Genomic DNA, 19,407 nt, shown 5'->3' with positions numbered 1-19,407 from the left:
CGCGCTAACTTTATTTAATAAAGACACATAGGCCCCATTAACCTCATCTGAAATTTCCTCGTTCCTCTTTTCCCCCACTTAGATTGACCACATACTCCTTCTTTATGGAAAAATTCTGACACTAAATAAAATATTGATATTTTAATATTATTTTATTAATAAAAATATTATTTTATTTTAAAATTTTTTACTTGTCTCATTGGCACTTAAAAGGTCTTATTATGCTTCGATTCACTTCTGACTTACTTTTAAACATTCTAATTAACCTCAAATTGGCATCCGATAAGCTTTATTAGTCAACATATCAAAGTACGAGATATTATACTAAATTTCTTTGGATATTGTTTTTATTAGATATTATGAGCTAAACTATTTTTCTAGGATTGTAGTGGATTTCAACATGTAGTTTGAATATTAGTTTCTTTTTTATTTATCATAAATGGGTGTAGTTTTGCTTATTCAAATTTGTTCTTAATGCTTTTGATTGTCTAACCACTAATTAACTGATTTGTGAATCTAATTGAGACTCAACAGAGAGATTTTAGAGTGGACTAAGTTTTGAATAGTGTATGTTCACGTCACTTAAGTAATCTGATTTGCAAGTAGGGTAGACATACGCCAATTGCCATACATAACCACATTAAGGCACTTGCTTAATGAACTTAATTTAATTGATTCCTATAGACATATAGTGAACTAATTAATTTAAGTATTTGTAAAAGCAACTCGACGAAGACTTGTCTATAGCTTTGGATTCTAGGTTAGTTGTCACAGCCCAATTCCCGGACCATGACCGGCACAAGGGCCGAATAGGCACAACCCACTAGGCCCTAGCAAGCCTCTCTTTATGAACCTGTACATTAGTCCATCTATCATCCATATTTCTTTAAGATCTGTACTTCATAATGTTCAAATGATAAATTTCTTCGAAAACACTTCATAAATCCCAAGTATATTGTCAAACCCTGCTTTGTAAAATAATTATAATGTCATTCACATGCTCGATAGAATGTTTGTATATTTAGGAAGTTCGAGAAATAGTTAAAAGATGATATTGCCCCTAATGGTACCATTGAGTCGATTAAGCCTCGAACTAGTTCAAATAGGAATTTTAAGGTGAAATTAAGAGTTTCACAGTTCAGGGATGACTCAAAATGGTAATTCAGAGTTCGAGGATCAATTTGGAGTCAAACCGAAATTTTCACTATCAAGGGGCAAAATCGTAATTTTTCCACTCGCGGATAAAATTTGAGATTTTGAGAGAATTTAGATCACATTTGACAAATTGGAGAATGGTATGAGTATAAGGGATGAAAAATATGTCTATGGGCAATTTTTCAATTTTTGGGGTAAAAATGTAATTTTTCACTTTACGGGGGTAAAAGTGTAATTTTTAAAAATTTGCTCCACCAAAACTTTGGAAAAGTCTAGAAATTTCATGGAAGACATGGATAAGTGAAGAGGATTGAGTGGTAGAAAAAGAAAGTCAAAAAAATGGCTAGAAAAAATAAAATAATAAAATATTCAAAAGGTAAATAAAATAATAATATTTTTTTAAGCCTATTAAAAGGCTTGAAAGTTCCAGAATTCTTCATTGGGAGGGTCAGCCAAAACCAGCAGGAGAGAGAGAGAAATAAGAACAAACCCTAGAGTGAGAAAATTCAAAGAAAAAGTGTGATTTTTCAAGGAATCAAGTGTTTAAAGGTATGATTTTTCAAGCTTAGCTTAAGATTTATCATTTCCATGCATTTCTCCTTATTTTCTATGGTTAAATTATGTGTTTTGATGATGGATTCAAATCTGATGATATGGGTTTAGAGAGAGAAAGTTGTTAAATTAATTTGATTTTGAACTATGTTAGTGTTTAGTGTTAGTTTAGCATGTTTATGAGTAAAACAATAAGAAAAATATTCATTTTCTCCATGAATTTCTATAGGCCGAATCTAACCAATGGTGTGTGAGGATGAGGTTGACTTTATCTTAAGAGAATTAGATGGAAAAATGATGAATTATGAGGTTGAAAATTAAATGGGAATTTTTGGTGCAAAAAAAGTGAAATTTTTACCCATTAGGGTAAAAGCGTAATTTGTGGTCCGAACTGATAAATTGGACCACATTCACAGTCATTGAGGTATTGTGGATATAATTGGATAATTGAAATTGAAATGGATGGAATTGGAGTTGAATTGGAGATTTTAGAAATTTACACCGTGTATAGGAGGGTTAGGTCGGACACTATGATTAAGCGATTGTCCAAACATTTCACACCCTATCTAGTGCATACGCATGGATAAGAGCCTGAAATAATAGATATTGATTTGACACAAATTATTGAATTTTTTGTGTCATGTATTGTGGATAGGTGGTGAGCTATCTGATACGGGTAAAAGACTACACCCGAGGACCGAGAATAGGAGTATATCTACTCCTAGTATAGTGAGTAAACTTACTATCCTCTTAATTATCTAGAGTAGATTTATTTAATTGTGTGATTTTATGGAAAAATGGTTTAATTAGAAAATTATTGTGTTTTATGGGAAAATGAGATTTTATAAAATAATTTTATAAAATTTTTGAAAATTTAATAATGATTTCAAAAATAGAGTAATTGGAGACCTATACTATGATTGTGTTGTTTATCCATGATTTTACATTAAATGGCTTATGATAAATGTGGGTATGACTGGTTATTTTTATGATTTAAAGAATATGTGAACTGCTTTGATTTGCCTTGAATGTGTTAAGTGAGCCATGTCATACTATTGTGATTTTATTGGTTGGTGGATTATAAAGTGGGCACTGCAGTGACGGGGGTTCCGTGGGCCAGCCTAATTAGAGGGGCATGGTTTCCAATTATTGAGCTTACCTCGATTGGAGAGGCGCGTAGAATAACTCCCGAGGTAGGATTTGAGTACACTTCACGCTGGCCACCACGTGAAAGTGGGACTCAGCCAACGCCAAGGAACGGCTGTGTTGTTAGAGGTGAAATGTGTTTGTGTGTGACAATAAACAGCCTTGGCAGTCTCGGTAAGATGCTTTCTCGAGGTATCCCCGAGAATGGATTTTTAGCAAGGGCCAAGTTTTTGAAAAGTGCATAAGCCATGTTGAGTAATTAGATGAAATCCAATTATTTATATGGGTTGGGATGAATTATTTTAATTGTCTCCTATTACTCGGCTTTAGATTATTTTGATGATGTTTGTCTACTTACTGGGATTTTATAATCTCACCCCTTCTTCCTATACATTTTTCAGGCTCATAATAGGCAGTAGACTGTCAATTGTATCGAGAAGTAAATTTCAGAGTTGCATCCTAGAAAGCAAGGTTATAGACTTAAACCTTCTCAGTTATTTAGGGGCTCACGTGTCATTGTAATTTAAATTGCATACTCTAGTTTTCTATATTATAGTATGTATAAATTTATTTTGTTTTATGTGCAGATAATTAATTTTTGATGTTTCAAAAATATATATATATATATATTGTTTTACATTAAAATAGATAATTTTAATTAATATTTTTATTTTATTTTATTATTAAAAAAAAGGAAAAAGAGAGAAGAATGGAAAAACTAGTACAAAAGCATTGCGAGGTCTCGAAAGGCATTCGGGGGAAGAATGTCTATCGAGGCTTCGCGGCGGTTGTCACGGGCTCGATGGGAGTTCCGGGTCGTGACATATATACTCATAATGGCATCATCAATCAAAATATACATAGATAGTTTGCCAAATGAATCTTAACAATTCACATTAAGCATACATGTAGATATACAAAGACCTTGACTGTTAGTGGAGCAACTCTGGGCATGGGTGCTAACATTTAGTGTCATGGAAAACCTACCAAAAAATGGATAAGAAGGAGCACCTCAACCTAGGACACAATCACCTCTAACTCAGAAAACCTAAAACATGAAGTTAAAAAGAATGAGTATAAACCCAGTGAGTGAACATAGGAAGGGAACAAGCATACGATACGGAACGTTTTTAATAAAACACGATACACTTTTGTAAAAAAAAAATAATGCAATTTAACTTAATTTCTTGTTAAAACCCCTCAATTCAACCCTTGAATATTTAATCCCTTAGTGTTGAAGACTTCATGATCAACAATGAAATTAAAGAGTGAGAATTGTAGCAAATCTCTAAACAAGGCAGAGAGTTTCTCGTTGCGACGAGAATCAATTTGGCTATGACGAGAACAGTGACTCTCAAGACAGAAAGTTTCTTATCGCGGCAAAAATCAATTTGGCTATGGTGAGAACAGTGACTTCCAAGACAGAAAGTTTCTCGTCGTGATGAAAATCAATTTGGTTATGGCAAGAACAGTGTAAATGGAGTTAGGAGGATTTTCTCTGCGATGAAAATCCATTCTTACTGTAGCAAAAAATGAGGTTGCTTGCAATGTACTTATTTAGGTTCAGTTTATGTTTGCTCACCCCTAGTACAATTTATATATATCATAAACAAACCCGGTGCTATGTTGTCTTTTAACTTATTTTAGAAACATTTAACAATTTCAATTTTCAACATTCAAGGCAATCACATATCTTTTCCCTAACCTCTCTATAGTGTGTGTCAACACGTATACAACTACCAACTCAACCCAGCTCATGTGCACTCCCACACCGCACATAGCTAATGTCGTCATGTGCACTCCCACACTACACACGGCAATATCATCATGCGCACTCCCACACCGCACCTCACCATCATCGTCATGTGAACTCCCACACCGCACATGCACGGTTGTAGTTATCATGCAATATTGCCTTTCAAGGCATAACATACATGCCAACATGTAAACAAAAATCTTTACACATTAATACTTTTCACATAATTTATTGTTTTGGCCATACACTTAGTTACACAATCCTATTTCCTAGGGAACTAATATTGACTGTTATACAGCTATTTGTCACATCCCGAAATCATCATTACGTCGCATTCCACAATTCACTTAGTAATTCAACACAATGTAGGAAACACATGAATTCATCACATTACACATTTCACAACGTAAGGACGTTTCACCAAAGGCTTGTTCCCATGCGTATTTTAAAGAAAAGACAAAAAAAATTTTCAAGTGATTCATTCAAACGCATAAGCATTTATCCCAAAACATTTTAAATGCAAGTTCGCTCACCTTAATAAAGTCACCTTACAAAACTAGCACCCACAAGATCCTAATCCAAGTAAGTCCTAAAATACCATCAGAACCTATATTTACAAATAAACCATGACAGCCTCAAATAAGCTATAAATTTGAATTTAAAAATTCTAATAAATATACACTAGCTAAATTACATTTTAACCTAATATACACTAGCTAAATTACATTTTAACCTAACATTTAACCTAGAATTCTAGTCTAATTCACAAACCCATTAAATTGACTATTCAAATTTAAGGTTTCTTTAGCTTGATGAGCTTGGAGGCATAAAGGTCAACAAAACCTAATATTTTCAAGAAAAAGAATTTGAAGAAATTAGGAAATAAAATCTGAAAATATAACCCATAAATTCTAAAATTCCAAAGTTGATAATATATACCTTGTGGCTTTAAAAAATGAAGATCTGAAACTAAAAATTCAAGTGTTGATGAAGATGGAGTAAAAATAGAAAATAAAAGAAAGAAAGAGAGATTTTTCTTTCTCTCTCCTAGGGTTTAGTTGTGCTGAAAAATAGGGTTGAAAGTTGTGGGTTTGGTACCCAAGAAGGTAAGAAAAGAAAGGGAAGGAAAAGAAAATGAAAAAATTTGATTTTCATGGTGGAGAGATGAAAATGGCATCGGGAGGGTGAAGAAGAGGAAGAAAATGCCTTTTTGTGAAGCTAAGAACCGGTCATGGAAGAAGAAGAAAAGATTCAAAGCTTCCTTGGGAAGCTTTGACCAAGCTTAGGGCAAAATTACTATTTAGCCCTCCAAGATTTTCACCCTTTTTAATTAAGTCCTCCCACAATCTTTTAATTCAAATTTCTTTTTATTTTTCTTCCTTAACATTTGTACCAATAAAATGTCAACTTTATACTTCAACGCGGTATCACCATAATATTTAAATATAAACTTACCCCTGCCAGCTTTATTTAATAAAAACACGCAAGCCCCACTAACGTCGTTTTTCTTCGAAATTCCCTCGTTCTTCTTCTTCCCCACTTAGATTGACCATATACTTATGCTTCATGACTAATTTCGATATCGAATAAATATTAATATTTTAATATTATTTTATTAATAAAATATTATTTTATTCTAAAATTTTTCACTTGTCTCCTTGGTACCCAAAGTGTCTTATTATGCCCTGATTCACTTTTGAATCACTTTTTATCTCACTAATTCATTCTCATAAAAGTATTATTATTTAATTATTATTTTCTCGCGTACGAAATATTTTACTTTAAAATATTCCTTTCACCCGTCACCGGTCTTTGACACTTAAATTCACGTCAATTAGTCCTTCATCTTGTTGATACGATTATGTTGACTACTATACAGGGGTACAAGGTATTACATTAGTAAAACCACTTAAGAAAGATAAATAACAAGTAAAGCTAGTATCAGATGAAATGTTGAATGAACCCATAATCCTAGGTCTTTAATATACTATTTTTCTTAACTTATTTAGTTTGTTAGTTTAATTAGTGTTGATTTTAATTCTTTTTAATTAGTTTTTCTTCAATTTTTAAATTACTTAAATAAGATTAATTTGTTTTAAAATTTTAGTACTTAGTAAAAATTTAAGAACAAATCTCCGTGTGAACGATACTCTACTTCATCACTATATTACTTGTTCAATACATATACTTGCGTGTGCAAATTCTACAACATGGTGATGCTAGTCAAAGGGTAAGAACTAGGTCTAAAGTTCAAAATGTTTGTGAATATGTTGCTTTTATCTCATAAATTGAACCCAAGAACATTGTGAAGCTTTAAATTATGATTATTGGATATTAGTCATGCAAGAAGAATTGAACCAATTTGAAAGATGTCAAGTGTGGGAACTAGTTCCTAGGCCAAATAATTACCCAATTGTAGGTACAAAGTGGGTTTTTAGAAACAAAATGGATGAAAATGGAATCATAACTAGAAACAAACCTAAGTTGGTTGCCAAAGGATATAGTCAAGAGGAAGGAATAGATTATGATGAAACATATGCCCTGGTAGCTAGACTAGAAGCAATTAGGATGTTATTAGCCTTTGCATGCTATATGAACTTTAAGCTTTATCAAATGGATGTTAAGAGTGCTTTTCTAAATGGGTTAATTAATAAGTGTATGTTGAACTACCACCCGATTTTGAGAGCCCAACTTTTCCAAATCATGTCTTTAGATTAAAAAAAACCTTAGATTGATTAAAACAAGCTCCTAAAGCTTGGTATGACACACTATCAAAATTCTTAATCCAAAATGAGTTTAATAAAGGAAAAGTTGATAAAACTTTCTTTATTAAAAACAAAGGTAAAGACATTTTAATTGTGCAAGTTTATGTTGATGATATTATTTTTGGTGCTACTAATGAGGTTCTTTGTCAAGAGTTTGTTAAAACTATGCAAGGAGAATTTGAGATGAGCATGATAGGTGAACTAAATTATTTTCTTAGACTTTAAATTAAACAAAAAGAAGAAGGTACATTCATAAGTCAAGCCAAATATACAAAAGATATGCTTAAGAAGTTTGGTATGGACAACTCAAGGACATATCACACACTAATGAGCACCTTAATTATGCTTGACAAGGATGAAAAAGGTACATTCGTTGACCAAAAGCTCTATAGATCCATGATTGGTTCCTTGCTTTATGTCACTGCTAGTAGGCTGGATATAAGATTTAGTGTAGGTCTATGTGCTAGGCTTCAATCTTCTCCTAAAGAACCACACTTAAGTGCTGCCAAAAGAATTTTTAGATATTTGAAAAAGACATCTAATCTAGGAATATGGTATCCATGGAGTTCCACTTTTGATCTCCACTTAAACTCGAATGTCGACTTTGGTGGATGTAAGATAGATAGAAAAAGCATATCCAGTACATGCCAATTTCTAGGTTGTAGGTTGATCTCATGGTTTTTGAAGAAACAAAATAGTATAAATTAATCCACTATTGAGGTTGATACATAGATACCAAAAGTTGTTGTGCTCAAGTGTTATGGATGAAAGAACAACTAGAAGGTTATGGACTAGCTATGGATAGAATGCCCATAAAATGTGATAATACTAGTGCCATAAATCTCACAAGGAATCCCATCCATTACTCTAGAATTAAACATATTGAAATAAGACATCACTTCATTAAAGATCATGTTCAAAGAAGACATGTTGTCCTTGAGTATATAGGTACAAAAGATCAACTGGCTAACATCTTGACAAAAGCTCTTGACAGAGAACAATTCTACAAGATTAGAAGTGAATTAGGTTTGATAAACCCAATATAAAAAAAATAGCCTATGGGTACCTCTGATGGTTGGCTACATTCATGTCTAAATGCATTCTTGATATCATGCTTGATGATTGGTTGTATTCATGTTTGGAATGACTTCATGCAAAGTGTTTGAATGATTCTTGGCATTGATAAACCTGCTTGTTCATAACATTTCTATGCAGTCATGCCATGGCCATCTGATTCTTAAGGTTTATAGGAGAGTTGATGAGTGAACTAAGAATTTATCTTACAAAATTCTTAATTTTCTCCTCAAATTTCACTTGCACACATTGCAAACCTGTCTTAATAATACTTTCAAACTTAAAAACTCACATTATTTTGTTTATATCAAACATCTAAACCAAATCATAGATTTTTGGAGTTAAAAGCATTTTCTTCAAGGCTATAGAGGCTCATGTATCAATACATGAGGAACATATATCGATAGATTTGTCCATTTTATCGATACATTTCATCCAGTAACCAACATTAAAATCCCATGTTAAATGTATTGATACATTTCATCAAATAGCAAAAAATAAAACATTTTGTCTCGAATGTATAGATATATGTGCCCATGTATCAATACATCTTAAGGTTTTAAGAACCCAATGACTTATTTTCACCTTAACTGTTCATCTCTCCTTTCCAAATCCTCTCAACCCTACAAATTTTTTTGTGTTCTTCACTTAATTTTGCACCAATTAAATTGTTTCTATTTCCTCTTATTACTCATAAATTTTTCTTTTCTCAAAATTTTCATCACATTCTACCCAAAATCCCAATTTCAAAACCCTAACTTCTCCCTTCCTTCGATTCTTGAAATTGGTTGCATTTTCAACCAAATTGGTCCGATTAAATTGTCTCTCTAGCACCCATATCAATTTCCACCAAACATTTTCTTCCACAATCCTCTTCAAATGGCCTCTTGTCCTAGACGTACGAAATCCACCGCTAACAGTATCAGGGCTTCCACCTCCAAGGCTACCCTTTCCTCCCAAACTTTGCCACCGCCGACCCCACTCTCCGAGATGGGTAATTGACTTCAACTATCTTGCTAGCATCAATTTTTCATATAGTGATAATTTTTTAGAATTAGACTAGCTCAATTATCTGTCAATGAACCGGACCTATTATGCCGATCTCATCTGAGTCTTTTATTTCAATGCCACCACAAAATTTCAAGACTATAAGGATAGTGAACTGATAGAGCACATTAATAGGTTTTACACTCTTATCATGGGCAAGAAAATTGTGGTTGCACAGCACACACTCGATTCTACTCTAGACTTAGAGATTCGTTAGGGTCATTTAAACTATGTTGAAGGTGTCATGTCACAGGAAGTCTTATCCACTGTTTTCACCTATCCTCCCACAAGTGAGAGAAATGTGACCTGTGTCAATCGTCTGTCATTTTATGATTGCATCCTCCACTTTATCGTCTCACACACTCCCCACCCTCACGGCATATATTAGTTTACCGTCCAGAGTAAGGATTTATGGTTTTTATACCTCATCAAACACAACTAGCATGTCAACATAGCCAAGTTTATTCTTGATGACATGTTAGAAATCATAGCCAAATCTAGGAAGACATTTCTATATGGCATGGAGATAAGTGCAATCATTGACTCTATGGGCATCAACACTAGGTCTGATCCACCTAAGCAACATGCGATGCACACAAAGATCATGAGCATGCCATCAATAAGCTTGGGTTTGTGTTTGTCAATAACTCTTGGGTCCACAAAGAAACAGTCAATGACCCTAAGTTTGCTAGAGATGAGGATCATGAAGACACCTTTGTTGAGTCTAGTGTCAGTCCAAGTGCTCACCCTAGTGTCAATCTTAGCTACCCTCCTATGTCCACCGCCTTTGATAATGAGCAAGCATATTCTCGATTGTTATCTTTTATGGAATCTATGGATGCTCGTGTTGTTCATAGGTTGGATTCATAGGTTGGATGCCTTAGAGGCTCAAAACCGGGAGCTCTTCCACTGCCAGTAACTTCTTCAGGAGCAATTCAATTTTCCACCACTTGCTTGAGCCCCTCACATGGGACATTGGATGCTCACTTCTCCTTTCATGCCTTGTTGGATTAGATGGCCACATTCTCTTCATGATCATTATAGCACATTTGCTAGATTTTTTTAGTTTATTTCAGATCTCCTTTTGCTGCTATTACATGGTCTTCAATGACCAATTTTGGTTGTACTTTGGTTTAGGATTTATTCTGACTTTACCCAGTTGTTTATGCTTATTGTCATTTTGATTTGTACCTTCATCACTTGTGTTCATTCTGATTATAACCAGTTGTTTTATTGTTTTATGCTCACATGCCATTTACAATTCCTAGTTCACTTGGTTTATGCTCTCTCTCTCTTTATCTCTGCATGATTCTTCATTTTTAATGGAAAGTAAATTCCTAAATCACATAATTCTTTAAGACCTTGAGTTAAGAAGGAGCATAAATTAAGGGGGAGGACTTAAGTTTAAACAAATTTTCAGATCTTGAAAAAATCTAGCAAATCAAATTTCAAAATTTTGCTCATTGGTTTTGTCATATCAAAAAAGGGGAGATTATTAGAATAATTCTTCTTTACATATTGAGAATCAAAAAGAAATAACCAAAATTCTTTTAACTTATTAAGGATCAAAGCTCTCACATTCCCAAACAATGTCAAGTAAGTTTGAAACAGAAAAGAAATGAAAAAAGCTCTGAAAATTACATTTTGGTCCAAATCTATCGATTACATGTTCTTCATGTATCAATACATTTGGATAAGCTCGATAAATTCAAACATCTATCTATACATGTTCTTCAGCAGAGTTAAAACTCAAAAGTCAAACTCAATTCTATCAATACATTCTCAATTGTATTGATAGAATTGCGACAGAATGCTTACTGCCCTAAAAGCATTGATACATAGACATATGTATCAATACATTTTAAACAGAATGTCAAAACCCTTGCAAGCAAGTTCAAATGTATCAATACAGCTCGGTAAGAATTCAAACATAAAAGGCAATGTATCGATACAAAGTGACTGTTGGAGCCTTGAATGAAGAGAAAAATAGCTTTTTTCACATTAAATGCATTCTGAACTACCCTTAAAGTTCCAGCAACTATAAATACAAGCTTCTTCGGCATTTATGAAGGTCAGAAGACTTGAAAACAAAACTTAAGAGAGAAAATTTAGCCAAATTACATTCAAAACCCATTGTACTCTTCTTAAATTCAAAAAGTCTTCTAGTCAAGCCTTTATTAAGCTCTCATCTTTTCATTTAACCACTATACCAAATTCTCTTTTCATCCTTTAAGAGGCATATTAGTTGCACTTATATTCCTTTCATTGTACTTGCTTAAGTGGTTATACCTTAACCAATAGAAAAGGTAGACTGGTTGTGCTTTAACCATAAAAAGGCATTGTATCGAATGGATATGCTTGATCCACAAAAGGCATTGTATTGAATCTTGATTAAATAGTGGATTTCAACCTCCTTAGTGAATCTAAGGGAGAGGACGTAGGCAAAGAGGCCAAATATCTATAAAACACTCGTGTCAACTTCTTTACTCTTGTTTTTTCCTTGAAACTCTAATTTCTTTCATTGATCAAAAGGTCAATTAATTTGATCATTTTCAAATTAAGCATTTGATTTAAATAAGGGATCTTATTTTCTTTAAAAATTAAAAAGTTCTTTAGATTTTTCAAAACAGTCTAATTCAACCCCCTCTTGGACTTACTCATATTGAGCTTATTAATCTAATACAAATTTAAAGTTATGTCTATTGAATCGCAAATATACATCTTCCCCAATATGAATTGTTGCACAGTCTTTGAAAAATGAACTATTCACACTACCTTAATTACACTTATATTATATTATATTATATGTTCTTACATCTAAAGAAAACAAACAATGAAACGATAAATAAAGGAACCAAATTATTCAAAAAGCCAAACGAATTATATATGATTGAAGCAACATTTGAAATAGCAGTCATATAACTGACATTATGTGGGGTTTAGAACGTCTCAAATTTCATTGTCTCCTAACTCTACATGAATTTTGTTCCTCTTTGCTTTATTTAACATTACAAAACTTCTTGTCACTCGATTGTTTGCTTGTACTTTCTCTATATCATATGCTTAGTCTCAACATTTACAACAATCAACAAATGACCAATGTTTCCCTCTTGACATAGGTCCGATATAGAATGGCATGTAATAACAGTGTATAATAACGCCTGGTGGGTAACAACCCTTTTTGTTGGCATGGCTTTTGGCAACTTAACATATTTTCAGCATTGCGTGTACCAACTAAACTCACACTGCAACAAAACGTATTATACACATGGTGTGTCACAACATATTATATATGGATGTCATGTAGCAACATTTGCCTACTAAGGAATGGCGTGTAACAATTGCTATTAAAACTATTGAACATTTCTTAGGTAGACAATTTCAGAGGACCAATACCTAACTTTTTCTTCCATACTACTTTCGTTTCAATTACCCTATAAGCAAAAGGATTTTAGTTGCACTAATAAACTACAATAACAAGCATTTGATATATCAACTCAGTCCATTAGTACATAACAAACAAAAAATATGAATGTAACTAATTGCACAGAATATCATTCATTCATACTTACACATTTTCACCTGCTCCACCCAAAACTACTCTGCACGTAAGAAAAGTACTAGACATGACTCACGCATTTAGTTAGGTTGACCCACTATCTTCATCTACAAGACACCCTACATTCGCAGACTGTCATGACCCGATACTCCCCTCGAGCCCGTGACAACCGTCGCGACGTCCCAATAGATATTCATTGTCGAGATGCCAACCGGAACCTCGCAAGGCTTTAATATTAGTTTTCGCACCCCCCTATGAGCAACAGTTGTTAAGTATCATGTTTGAGAGACTATAAACTATTTCCAAAATCAAAACAATAGAAAAATAATTTTTCGCTCATAGGGGCATTTTGGTCATTTTTCTTCAAAAATCTCGAAATCAGCTAAAAATGTAGTATGCGAGTACAAAACACATAATTCATAATCAAAAATAAGTTTAAACATCTAAAACCTTCATTTAAAATGAAATTATGATTATTTGGATAAATAAAAAAATAAAAGAAATATTCAATAAAATATTCTATTTTCTTATAAAACAATATTTATAGAGTTATCGGTAAATAATTTTTGTAGCGTAAAAGCTAAATAAATTCATACATACTGTAATACAGATAACCAAAGTATAAAATTTAATTTACAGTGACACGAGGGCCCACGAACAACCAAAAGTATCAAAAGCGGTAAACCTACTATTTTTTAGGATGCAGGTCCAACTGTAGCCTTCAACGAAATGAGCTATTTACCGACTATCTTGAGCCTGAAATGGGTGGAAATGAGGGTGGTGAGATTATATAATCCCAGTGAGTAAACAAATACCATCTAAAATATCTAAAGCTGAGTAAATGGAGACAGATTAAAATAGATTATCATATTGTAATTCATCACCTTTCAACTCATTTCAACCAAATAAAATCAATTCATATAAATCGAGTAATCAACATGGCTTATGAATTTCTTAAAAGCTTTGGCTCGTGTCAAAATCATTCTCATACTCAGTTATTAGGGATACCTTGGCCGAGGGCTATCCCAACCGAGTCCGCCAAGGCTGATAAAAAGTTATGTACGCATAAATCATGTTTTTATTTTGAAAACGTAGCCGTTCCTTGGCGTTGGCTGAGTTCACCCTCACGTGGTGGTTTGGCGTGAAGTGAACTCTAAAGTGTTAACCTCAGGAGTTATCCATCCGCGCCTCTCATACTGAGGTATGAATATAATAGGGTTACCGTGCCCCCTTTAATAGGCTGGTCCATGAAACCCGTCCACTGCAACGACTAATCAATAACCCACCAATTCAATAAAATTTAACAGCATGACATGGCAATTTTATCATTATCCAGCCTATCAAGGCAAACAACAATTTATACATTTTCAACACAAATACCAATTCAGCCATTCATGCCAATATTGCCATAAGCCAATCAATTAGAACCATAAATTCACAATACATCAAATGGTCTCCAATTACTCTATTTTCAAAGCCATCATTCAATTTCAAGACAATTTATAAAATCATTTCATTTAAACACATTTTGTTTATAAAACATAAAGATTTACCATTTAAACTCATTTTCCATAAAATCACAAAATCGGATAAAAACCACTTTAGATAATTAAGACAATAGTAAGGTTACTCACTGTAATGGAAATCGAGTTTCGAGTACTCCGATTCTTGATCCTCGGGTACTATCTCTTTACTTTTGCCAGAATGCTCATCACTTAGACATAATACACAATAAGCCATTTACTACATTTGTGCTAAATTATTATAAAACCAATTCAGACTCTATACTAATGCATGAAATGGGATGTGAAATATTCGGGTAACTATCTAAATACGGTGTTCAATATGAATTCAATTATGTGCCTAAATAAAACGGTATTGGCCTAATTCGATCTATCACCCCGATTAATTAGCCAATACGTCCAATTCAACTCCAAATAATTCCATTTTTCTTCCAATTCTCCAAATCATCAAACACAAGTAAAATAGCATAAAATTTAGCAAAATCATCTTCACATTTTCTCTTGGGAATTTCAGCCATGGTGGGTGCACTAACAATATAATTTTTCAAGCTTGATTCTCACACCATAAATCACTAATTCCTAACCAAATCACTTGAAATAAAATCAAAATCATCATCAAAATTCCACATGGAGAATTCGGCCAATGATGGGTGATGGGAGAAAATGAATTTTTCTTGTTGGCTTTTCATGCTACACATCACTAACTACCTAAAAACACTAAAATATCTTAAAATCTAACCAAATCAACCATCAAAATCTCTCTCTAAGTGTTTGGCCAGCAAGAGACCCATCATGATTTCATGTGATTCAACCATGGAAAATAAGAAAAAATGCTTAAGAAAGAGAGATCTCAAGCTTAATTGAAAAATCTTACCTTTTTTTTCACTTGTTTCCTTGAATTTTCACACTTTTTCCTTGAATTTTTCCACCTAGGGTTTTGTTCTTCCTTTTCTTCCTTTGTTCTTCCTTTGGCCGGCCATATGAAGAGAAATCGACAGATTTTGTGCTAATTTATAAGGACAATAATAAATGGATGAGAATTTGACACGTGTCACCATTCCATTGGTCCATTTGTCATACTTACCCATTAAGTAATCTCTCTCCACCACTTAAATTTCCTCAATTATCCATGATAATATTGGGTAAAATCCATATGTTGGACAGTGTTGGGTGGTGTAAAATTATAATTTTGCCCTTATGCTCAAAAAAATGCCGAAATTAAAAGTTTTCACTTTTCAAACTCAAATTATGTTCTAAATAGTCAATCTTGATCAAAAACGTCTTCCAACATTCCAATTTTAACCTCAGGTGGCAAAATGACCAGTTTGCTCCTAAGTCATGAAAATTCTAATTTGACTTCAAATCGATTCTCGAACTCCGAATCACCATTTTAAGTCATTCTGGGGTTTTAAAATTCTCAATTTCATCTTAAAATCTTTATTTGGTCTAGTTCGAGGCTTAAATCAACTTAATTGTACCATTTGGTACAATACCGTCCTTTAACGATTTTCGAGGTACCCAAGTAAGCAAACATGCATTCTTATATAAGAATGGCATAATAAACATATTGTAGAGTCGAGCTTGACATAGACATTGTCATTCATATTGGATAGGTGTTGTGTGTGTGACCAAGTTGTCTACAAATTAAACAAGCTTTCTGTTGTCACAATCATGGACGTGCCAATTGACTTGGAGATGGTGCCGGATATTTGGATGGAACTACAAACACTAATGGGCAATTGTGTCTATTATGCTTGTACCTCTTGTACTGTGAACATCTCCATGGTTGACTGCCTTCACCAACTAATGAAATCCTTCTCCTCCTCAGTCTTCTCGCTTGACCTCGTTAAGGTGGTGGCAAAACGATGACTTCTTTCTCATCAAAAGGGACATCCCAATCACTAGGATGCCCAATAGGGTGAATAAACCCAACATAACCCTCTACCAAATAGGTAGACTTGTAGTAGTCTGCACAAAAATCAATGTCACATTTGCACTTACTGAGAATCCAATGAACTTGCGGTTCAAGAACAAAGTCAAAGTTAAGTTAACTACAAATAAAATAAGAAACAAGGATATTCGTACCTTATTGCTGCAATGGCGTAGCTGCATAGCAATAGATCTATCTAGAACTCATAACATAAACACGTCTTCCTAGACAAGTTCACAAGTTCGTCCATCCTCCTACTTTAATTTGAACTCCACTCCATCAATAGGTTTAACTACAAAGTGATGTGCATCATTGAACCGTTTGCTCAAGTACCTCGTAGCCTAAAGGCTAAAGGACATGCTCACTTGGGTGGCCTCCTCGTATCAATCATGGAACTAACACTAGAACATGTCTCTAATGAACTCTATCAGAATAGTGATTAGCATTTTTCTTGCATGTTTCAAGCACAAGTTAACACATTCCGTAATGTTGGATGTGATGAGTTGGTATCATCTTACCAATGATCGTGCACGTGCCCATCTCTTGGAGCTTATTCTCATAAGGTCAGAGTGGGCTGCTACGTGCATCTGCTTCAACTGGCTCATATGTCTATTAAATCAGAGACCTTTTAGCAGTCTCAAGCAAGGGTGAAAATCACTAAAACGTTATCACACTTGAACTTGTTTTTCAAATTTTTCTTCAAGTGGTAACCGCATAGGCCATGATGTGTGTCTGGGTATGCATTTTGGATTGCTTTCTTAATGCCAAGATGCTGATCAAAAATGAACATTGTGTTATCAAGACAACCAACCGCATGACACAGGTTGCTAAGAAACCAAGTCCACAAGTCTTCATCCTCAATGTAGCCTATGCCAAATGCAACTGGATATATGCACTCGTTCTCGTCTTTATAGACAGCCACAAACAGAACACCCTTGAACCTGCATTTTAGATGTGTGGCATCATTAGCAACTACAAGACACATTACATCCCTAAACCCCTCATATACAAGCCTTATACGACCAAAAACAATATTTGAATCATTATGCCTCATCAATAGCCACTACTGTGACTATTTTAGGATTTTCACATTCCAACATATTGAAATACAAGGGTAATAGTTGGAATAACTCCTTCAGGGACCAAAAGTAAGCCTATCTGCATATTCCTTCACTTACCAAGCTTTACCATGCAAACATTCCAATCCCTAGTGAACCCTCATCTCACTAATCATGTCCTTAGGTCTCAATGCTACTCTATTAGCCTAAGGCTTATGTGGCATAAGTTCACCAATTATCTTCGCATTCGAGATTCGGAACCATCCTTGCAAACCATTGACAATACACATGTGTACCTTATGGAAAGTTCAAACTTGCCAATAATCTATTTCAAGTAACTTGATTGCACACACACCGAAATTACAAGCCTTGTCCTTACAAGCAATCTCAAAACGAGCCTAACATGACCTTTTTACTCTTATCTTGAACTGTTCTTTTAGTGCCAACATGTTCTAAGCTCATTTCAATGCAACCTTTAAGGAAAACATTTTTCCTCGGTATAAGCAATCATCGATTAATGTGTACTCCTCTATGGTAACTGTTTGTAAGGAGAACATTTATGCATTAGCAATATGCTATATACAAGATACCCCTACATTTCCCTTTTCCTAATAACTATCATTGGCCAATGTCTCAGGCAAACTAATCCCATTCGCACCAGCAATGGGGTTATTGGCTATGGGGTTATTGCATTGAACATCTCCTAAATCTACACCTTTGCCATGTTCTATTTTGACTTCAACATGATTGCAATTCCAATTATAACTGTCGTCAACCCAATCATCCACTAAACTGTCAACATGCCAGCCATCTAGCCCGCCATAAAAATCATCATCAAAGCTATCTTCACCGGCAAGGAACTAGCCTTCTTCACCTTGATCAAATGCATCGTCGTCCTCGAGAGTCACCATGTCATCCTCATATGTTGCAGTGTCATCCTTAAGCAATGTTGTGCTATCCTCGAGCCTCACAGTGTCATTTGAAAATGACATTTGACCCTCTATAGTTTCACCTGAGCGTTGCACTAGTTGGACAAAAACAAGTTATTGGTTCGATGCACATACTAATCGTAATTGTGCAACCAACTATTGTGAGAATGTCATCTATTTACCAGGATACACAAACTCATGTGCATACATCAATTGCCACTGTTGTGGGTTAGGGATTGCATTCTGTAGTATCTATACAAGAGTGTAAATTTGATTCTGATTAAAGTGATTACCATGTTGTTTAGCTTCTTCATGTGCCATAACATTTGTATGGTGTTCCTTAACGGTAATGTACACTACCGAAACATTCATCTGCTCTAACAGAATTAACACAACATCCTCATCATCTTTAATAACTGGTCGTGATATCTCTCCGGGTATACTGATCAATGCATGTAACTCGATTTCCTAATTCTGTGAGTTTACCCTAACAACATCTTCTACTAGCTTCATCAGGCCCCCAAACGAAAAATCACTCATAACCCTCCCGCATTTGATATTCACCACCCTTGTAAATGCCATTGATCCAATAACACCGTGTCTTATCACAAGTCGCACAATTTACACATCGTTGTAATTTAAAAAAAATTAAGGGCAAAATCCATTTACACATTATGTTGCTACATGCCATGTTCTAAAATTTTGCTACATGCCCTACTGAAAACATGTTGTTCTTACATGTCGTATTGACAAAATTTTACAGGTTTGATGTTTATACTACCGTTTGCCACCCTAAAGATCTTAATTCTTATCTTATGTCGGGATCGAGGTCAACTAGGCTTTCCCTTTAATATTATGATATGCCTCTTCTGTTTGATACTAGTTTTTCCTCATCATAAAGGACATTGTAATC

Source organism: Theobroma cacao, chromosome 4 (genome assembly GCF_053813885.1).
Source record: "Theobroma cacao isolate CCN51 chromosome 4, ASM5381388v1, whole genome shotgun sequence".
In the NCBI taxonomy this organism is placed as follows: Eukaryota; Viridiplantae; Streptophyta; class Magnoliopsida; order Malvales; family Malvaceae; genus Theobroma; species Theobroma cacao.
This window is presented reverse-complemented; position numbering follows the sequence as displayed.